The following is an 8,873-nucleotide window of genomic DNA, read 5'->3' on the forward strand; positions in this document are numbered from 1 at the left end:
AAAGGTACATTTTTATTCATTAAACGACAAAATACCGAACTTGTACTTTACCCTCTCAAAGCGTGTGGGTGCCATCTGCTGGCCACGGGCTCACTGTGCGTAAAGATGTCGTGAACTTGAAAGTCTAATTGTTTAATGGATAAGACTTGGCTGGCTACACCAGTAGAAATGTTGTTAAAGTTGCCTTTCGGTGTTAAAGGTATTTTTAAAGTTAGGCCTGGATGTTGCCATTGTCGCTCTAATAATAACATTAACTTAACAGAAAACAGCATGTCTGCATTTCATCAAAGAAGCCAAAATACTAACAGTCTATACCGACAATGCTGATCAAAGCCATAGTCCTGTAGTTGCACTCATCATAAACCCATAAACCCAGATGTGTGCTTTTACCAGATTACCAGCAGAGGGAGCTATCGTCGTCTTTTAACTGGTTCATCTGAGCATTTTAATTTTATGTCTAGTAAGGTCATTATAATTCGATGCCACAGTGATACTCGGCCTATGTAATATTTATAATGATATTGGCGCCAAGCACCACAGAATATTTCCATGTTTGTAATATAATGGGATTTAGCAAGCGTTTTGTTTTATCTGTTTTTACAACACCTGAAAAAACCCAGTCAAACTGTGTGGCATTAAAATACAAAAACATAGGCCAATCATATTTCTTATTTTACTGATTGGCTCAGTGCCTTAACCCGCCCACTGTTATTTGATTAAGGATTTACTGTTCCCGGCTAAATGTATGCTAATCTCCCTCCCTATCATTCCCATTTCCCCAGACTGCTCTCCTTCACCCCTGCTTGTGGACCACCAATAAAACAGCCCGGGACTGGCTGGTGGGAGAACAGCTGCCATGGTAACCAGCTGTTTGGATGTTCTGCTGATGGAGGAGGAGGAGAGAGGAGGAGATATTAGCCTGTAGCTATGTGCTCTCAGTTCAAAGCTTGGGTTAGTATACTGTCGACCAGCGGTTCTCTGTGTGGAATCATAAGACCTAGTATATTTTTAAATTTAGCCCGGTTTAGCCCTGGTGTAGTGTTGCTTTTGACTAGATCGAACTGATTCATATTTGTTTTAGGTTCTTCTTTTAAATTAGATTAGAGCAAAATGTGTGGTGATAGTTGATGTTCATTACTTTGCTGTATAGCTGCATGGTGCATTTGTCTGTATCCATACCCATGCTTCTTTATGTTTCTTTAGACACTAGCTGCTGCTGGTCCAATTCACAGCATTAAGAATTTGTTATGGTCTTCCTCTGGGTTGTTTTTCCTTTGAAACTGAGGGGCTAAGCCATGAAGAGCAGGGGTGGAGATAAGGGTCAGAATCTGCCCACTGTTCATGATAAAAGCCTCTCCAAACTGTCTGTAATTGGTTCCCATGGGAGATTGTACTCTTAAGATTCACCCTGAGTAGAAGTAGAGCCTATAGATTGTCCAATAAATCTATACGAACAAAACAAATATGTTAAGTTTAAGTGCATGAATGAAGGAAGGTAGGGTATTGTCTGGGACTTCAAAGAATGGGAGTCAGACATTTCCAATTGAGCTTGTTGATTTGTGGCTGATGACTTTGGTAAATGAAGAGTGTGGGTGGGTACTGGAGAAGTACACAGGTCAAGGAAATAGTACATTTTAAGGATAAGCGTCCTCTGTGACTCATTTGGATTAAATGGTAAGTGTTTGTGAATGTGCAAGAGGCAGTCAACATCAGGGAGGAGGGCAGAGAGATTAAACAAGCCTGGGTTTACCAAGTAGGATCAGTCATCTAGGGACATGGTGTATAAAGAGCAAGATCAGGCATTATTGTCCGTGATAGGAAAGGGGACAGAGCAGTGGACCACAACAAACACTGATGTTTGTCAATGCTGTAATGAAAAAAAACTTCCCTTTCACTGCAATGAAAATTCATTTAAGATGCATTTTCACTATATATATATATATATATAATGTTTTTTTCTCAAATAATATTGATTTCTTGTTTTTTTTTTACTGTTGCCTGTTGTCTACAGTGAAAGCGCTATATCTTTACAATTAGCAACTCCAATATACTCCTATATTCACTTTTTACCTGTAGAGTTGCAACATCAGATGAAATTCTTCTGTTGATGAGGGTGTTAATTTGGCATGTCTGTGGGTTTCAAATGTTGAAAAATTAGTACCATTGCCAAAACAAACAACACAACAACACCAATTATATACAGTATATTTTAAAATGTTGCTCGTAACAGGACAAAAAATATAAAGGGAATATATTTCTAGGGCATGCAAAACTGGATACTTTGGTGCCACAAATCCAATTTAATAATCCAGTGACAAACATTTATACTCACAACTGCACCTACTATGTACTCATTTGTTTTGATAGTTTTTTGTTTGTATTTTTCTGTATTTGAACAGGGTGCCCATGAAAAGGAGAGTGCTCTTATTGGGCTCTCCAAGTATAAATAAAGATAAATAAATCCCGTGGATAGGTTTTCAGTATCAGATGGGTCATTGTCATGTTGGAAGACCCAGCCATGACCCATATTCAATGCTCTAACTGAGGGAAGGAGGTTGTTCCCCAAAATCTTGCAATACATGGCCCCGGTCATCCTCTCCTTAATACAGTGCAGTCGTCCTGTCCCATGTGCAGAAAAACACCCCCAAAGCATGACGCTACCGCCCCCATGCTTCACAGTAGGGATGATGTTCTTTAGATGGTACTCATCATTCTTCTTCCTCCAAACACGGCGAGTGGAATTAAGACCAAAAAGTTCTATTTTGGTCTCATCTGACCACATGACTTTCTCCCATGACTCCTCTGGATCATCCAAATGGTCACTGGCAAACTCAAGACAGGCCTGGACTGGTTTAAGCAGGGGAACCTTCCGTGCCATGCATGATTTTAAACCATGACGTCTTAGTGTATTACTAACAGTAACCTTGGAAACGGTGGTCCCAGCTCTTTTCAGGTCAATGACCAGCTCCTCCTGTGTAGTTCTGGGTTGATTCCTCACCTTTCTTAGGATCATTGAGACCCCACAAGGTGAGATCTCGCATGGAACCCCAGTCCGAGGGAGACTGACAGTCATGTTTAGCTTCTTCCATTTTCTAATAATTGCTCTAACAGTGGATCTTTTTTCACCAAGCTGCAATTGCCCCGTAGCCCTTTCCAGCCTTGTGGAGGTCTACAATTTTGTCTCTTGTGCATTTTGACAGTTCTTGGCCATGTTAGTAGTTGGAGTCTTACTGATTGTATGGGGTGGACAGGTGTCTTTATGCAGCTAACAACCTCAAACAGGTGCTTCTAATTTAGAATAATAAGTGACGTGGAGGTGGACTTTTTAAAAGTAGACTAACAGGTCTTTGAGGGTCAGAATTCTACCTGATAGACAGGTGTTCAAATACTTATTTGCAGCAGTAACATACAAATAAATTATTTGAAAAATCCTACAATGTGATTTCCATATATATATATATTTTTTTAGATTATGTCTCTCACAGTGGACATGCGCCTAAGATGAACATTTCAGACCCCTCTATGATTTCTAAGTGGGAGAACTTGCAAAATCACAGGGTGTTCAAATACTTATTTGCCTCACTGTAAATCCCTATCCATATTACTTTTCCTTCCCCGTTACTGTTTTCATCTTCAAAATCAGTTTACAGCAAAGACTGGTAGAACTAATACTTATGTCTTATTGAAATCTCTATATGATTTTATACCATTGTGATACACGCTGCCTCTCTAATTGCATTATTTCTGACAGCAATTAAAACATGCCCCACACAGTTGTATGTGATGTAGAACGTGTAGGAGAATCCAGAAGATAATTAGGTTAACAGTGCATATAGGCGGCACAATTTCATTCCATCCCAACTCAAGATCCATGCTCTGCTGCGTGTAACAGCCCTGTCAACAATCTCATTTACTGAAGTATAAACATGTCGGAGCATATGAGGTGACAGAGCTGTCTCTTCACAGCTTACCTATGAATTTCACAGTCATTAAGCCTATAATAATTAACACAAATCCAGGTGGTATGAAAAAAACAACAGTGATAAAAGTATAGATCGTAATCTCCATATGTTTTGTAAACTAATTCTAGTTGTTTCCTTTCCGCTCATATTTCTCGGCTGCGTTTGTGTCTAGCCAGCCCCCTCTATCCTTATATTACCTCCTATGCAGCAGAATAAAGCAAAAAACAACTAGTCGCTTGCCAGTGCTTCTAATATGACAGATGACCTTAGTTTTTTAGCCATAGGGAGATTAATCCTCATTTCTTAAACAATGATATAACAATGCCAGAAGAAATGTTTTAGGTTTTGTTTAACAGCAGTGCATGGGTTATCTTAGGTCTTTTCAAGTCAGTTCAGGTCACTGTGGGAAAATATGTTTAAAAAAAAAAATTATGCCAGCTCAAGCACAGCACAGGGCTTTTGTGTTGAGTCGAATGTTTGAATTCGGATGGCTTCACTAGGAAGGGCATCTGGAAGAAATAGTTTGTGAAAAATGTTATCACTGCATATTTAGGGGCAGTAATTGTAATCCAAAAGACACATTAATTGCTAAAGGTGCACTGTGTAACTGCTCTGTTGGAGGCAGTGGTGGAAGAAGTACTCAATTTTGTTACTCAAGTAAAAGTACAGATACTGGAGCAAAAAATACTCAATTAAAAATAAAAACATCACATGAAAAAAAATCGACTTAAGTGAAAGTATTAAAGTACCCGTTTAAAAATGTACGTGAAGAGTAGAAAGTATTTCAGGCATGTTTTGAGATTTTATAAAGCTTCAAATGTAGTGATTTTGATACAGATTCATGCAGGATTTTGTTCAATACAAACAATTGAATTAATTGTTTTTCATAGCTATTTTTTATATGTATATTTTTATTTACTCAGATTATGGACGTGTTAAAAATAAACCCCTCACATTTTTCAGCAGGTCTCAGACAATAATGAAAAATACTTATACTTTGGAGTCTTGTTAAAGAAAAAAAAAGTGGAGTAGAAAGTACAGATAGAAATGTAGTGAAGTAAAAGTAAAACACATGCACTTTAAAATTTGCTTAAGTAAAGAACAGATAATTTACAATTTTCATTTGAGTATAGTACATTACATTTGTTTGGAGGGTCCATCACTTTTCTTGTCTCCATGGAGAAGTCGTTTTGCATGAGTGGCCCTCAGTATGGCATTAAATGTATCTATGCCCAGGGAGAAAATGCAGTCATGCCACTAATTACACTTCAGATCTGTGGAGAGGTGAGCCAGCTAAAACAGAACATTTACATAGAGCACCTTTAACCATTCAACTGAACCTTTAACCATTGGCTGACATCAATAGTCATTTTTGTATTCTATTTTTAATCACAGTATTGGGACAAGAAATAAACAATTGGACTGGATATTACACACCATCTGGACACAATATTTTTTACATAATAGATTGATTTGTATTCAGTATCAAGGTGGTGGAATTATGACTCCATTCACAAGGGGTCACTAAAAACAAATTGTGTGAACAGTTTACTATCAGAAATTGACTGTGTTGAAACTGTGCTTGCAAACATGGATTAGGCATTTTATTTTTGTAGTCCCAGAATGTTAATAGCCTTTTAAGTGTCAGTCTTATTATAATATATCAGTGACAGATGGCATTAATGTGAATGATCTGCTTCTGCCCCCCGTGGTTAAACAGACGACCTCCCACCAGAAAGTCCCTTCCTGTTATCCAAACACACACGCCTCCAGCACACACATATTCACACACACACACAGTCGGGGAGAGAAGGAGCGCTGTTTCTAGGTACAAGAGCCAGCCAATCTGAGCCCACCACTGCATCCCTCAGCCAATCACAGCCAGGAAAACAGGCATGCACAAACACACCAGCAGACATATGGTAGTGTGACCCAAGTAAATAGAGCTATTAATTCTAAATCCTTGCAATTAATCCCATGTCATCATATTGTCTACCGTTCAGTGTCTAGAGTAGGGATTTGCATATGTATTTGTATATACATCAACCTGCAGTGTGTATATAGACCAGTCCTCTAGGTCTGTAGTCTATGTCTAGACTTTCAGGACAATTAAGTAATTTTATATTGCAGTTCAAAGCCTAAATTGTATGATCAGTACCTCAGTGTATTTCTTTGATTTCAGGAAAGTAAGTATATCTTGAAAACCACCAAATAAATACATACAATTAGTTTTCTGTTTGTGTGTTACTGTTTTTTTTTTTATAGCGATATGTAGTTCCTTCTCAAGCTGTGCCCAGTCAAGTGAAAAAGGCTTAGTGAACATCCATAGTTGTAGTAGAAGTTGTAGTAAATAGCAGTAATATAAATGGCCATAATTACTGTCAATTTCAAACAGTTTGTGTGATTCTTACTGCACCTACACTCTTAAGTCGAGTTGTAACATTTATGTTGAAGTACTGAAAAATGAATGGACTTGTGGCCAGTGTTTTGACATGAAAGAGATTTCCCACAATGCTGTGCAGATGCATACACACTTTTTCGAATGCAGGCTGTGAAACTAGAGCACATGCTTCAGTGTAATATAGTATTTATAAAGATGAGAAAATGGCTCCTTCCTGAGACTGAGCTGCACTTTGGATAATTAAACATTTACTGAGTATCTGAAATAGTTAAACTTTGTGGAAATAACTTCATTTGATATAACTCCATTTAATTTTTCATCTTTTTAAAACTGCACTAAGTTTTTTTCTGGAGGGGGTTTCCACCACCTGCTTTTCTCTGAGATGTTATTGCCTTGCCTCAACTATTCCACGATATAGTTTTAAACCTATTCATTTCTTTTTCTCAAAATACCTTTTAAAACATATAGGTATTACTACTGCAAGCGGAGTTACCTCTTCACAGATCTGACCTGTAATGTGGTTTGGTGGCATCACTCCTTTTCGCTGTGGAGATAGATACGTTTAATGGCATACTGTGGAACATTCCAGAACAGTAAGACAGACACACATTGTTGCTCAACACTATTTTGATCAATAAAACATTTTTAATTTACAAATGTTTAATCTTTTATACTTTCAGCTGCTACTTTGAGCTTGTGGTATGTGGTGCTTCCTGCATTATGCCCATGTAGTGACACACAGGCATTCAAAGGGATTTAAATTCACCAAATAATGTATGAGTACCTACATGGTCGGTGGAAATAAGGCAGTCAGAATGGGGCAATGGTGGTGCAATGGTGGTGCAATATTTGTTTACATACGATTCAAAATCTATAGATGCTATTTTAGTGTCCCTAACCCTGTCCACATAGTGTCTTTTACACTGTTGAACCATACAGTGTCCCTGTGTCTCTTAATAGGAGTTTTGTGTGCCTGGATTGCCTGTCACATGAATGAATGAGCAGGCCATAGCAGCGTGACATATCTCCAGCATTGGCTCCAATCCGTTACCACAACACAGCAGTGGAGAGAGGGCTCTATCTCCAATCTGAAGGGGACAGACTGAGGGCTGGTGTCACGCTATCTCTCATCTCCCCTTTACTACCCTCCTTGTCTCTGCCTGTTTTTATATTCTCTGCTTTTGTAAGATGGATCACTCGGCTGAAGGTTTTCCTTGTGGTTGAGATTGGGGGTAGAGAGAAAGCTATGAAAATATTTTATCTTTTGAATGTGAAAACTGAGACCTATGGATTGGTTTGCATGGAGAAATTGAGAGGGAGACGGTGCAGTGACTAGGTATTTTAGTGCAGAATGTATATATCATTGTTGTGTTTTGATTTTGTCTCGAATTTCAGCGAACATCAATATCCCTGTTTAAGAAGCTCAACAGTGTGGATAGCATGGTGTGGATTTTGACCAGCTGACCGGACATGACATGCGGTTCAGCTACAGCAAGAGCGCTATGGACAGTGGGGGGCTCCTGTCTTTAACCATTCTCCTCACATTCACCTTGCAGTCCCAATTATTCAAGGCAGCGTGTGGAGAGCTCCCTGCCAGCCAGTCAGCCGCCCCAGCTGTGAAAAGTGGGTCACAGAATTTAAAGGCGCACTGCCACTGCTCCCCGCAACACGAGCTACACGGGGCTAGTGCATGAATGTATCCCTGCAGTATCATCCACAGGGCTGTTTAAGAATGTGTGTCAGTGAATCAGACTTTTATCATGTTTGCTCTGGAAAAGCAACACATCAGCCCTCTCTCTCTTGTTTCTTCTCCTATAGTTGTCCTATATTCTTCCAAATGAACTGATAAATGGACCCCTTGAAATAAATATATCTACTGTTTATATAAGCTCAGAGGATGATTTCTTCCCCCACACATCAATGATTCACCCAGTCTAAACTGTGGACCATTTCTTTATCAAAGGTGAAAATCATCTTTAACATCTCTCAAAAATCAATAGAGATTTTCTTCCTAGCAACCATCTTCAGTGGGCCAGTAGGTTAATACATATGGGGCTAGACACGCCGCAGAGGAAAGCTACTCATGCGTGATTTAAGCAATAATGTCATCCAGCCATGAGTGCTTTACATGATCAGACAGCGCACAGGACTGTCCTAGTAAACTCCAGCTTCACTAAGAAAACACACTGCCAGGGGATGCACCAGTACTACTACTATGTGTACTGGTATGAAGAAATGTAGGCCACAGTAGAAGGGTTTACCTATCTACACTGAATATGTAGACCCTTGCCAAGGCATTGGTCCTAACTCACATAGTGCCAGACTGGAATCTGAAGACGCTCTACTACAGTTCTAGACCAAAATATGGGCTTTCAGACATTTTCAGGGGGTCACCAGGGTTCTTCTAATAGCTTCTTCTAAAAGGTATTGTATAATTATGACTCTTCTATATCATTATATATTATCAGGTTGGAGAAGAATTCTTTTGATGCACAATATTAAATGAGAAA

This window comes from Periophthalmus magnuspinnatus, chromosome 24 (assembly GCF_009829125.3).
Source record: "Periophthalmus magnuspinnatus isolate fPerMag1 chromosome 24, fPerMag1.2.pri, whole genome shotgun sequence".
Classification (NCBI taxonomy): domain Eukaryota; kingdom Metazoa; phylum Chordata; class Actinopteri; order Gobiiformes; family Gobiidae; genus Periophthalmus; species Periophthalmus magnuspinnatus.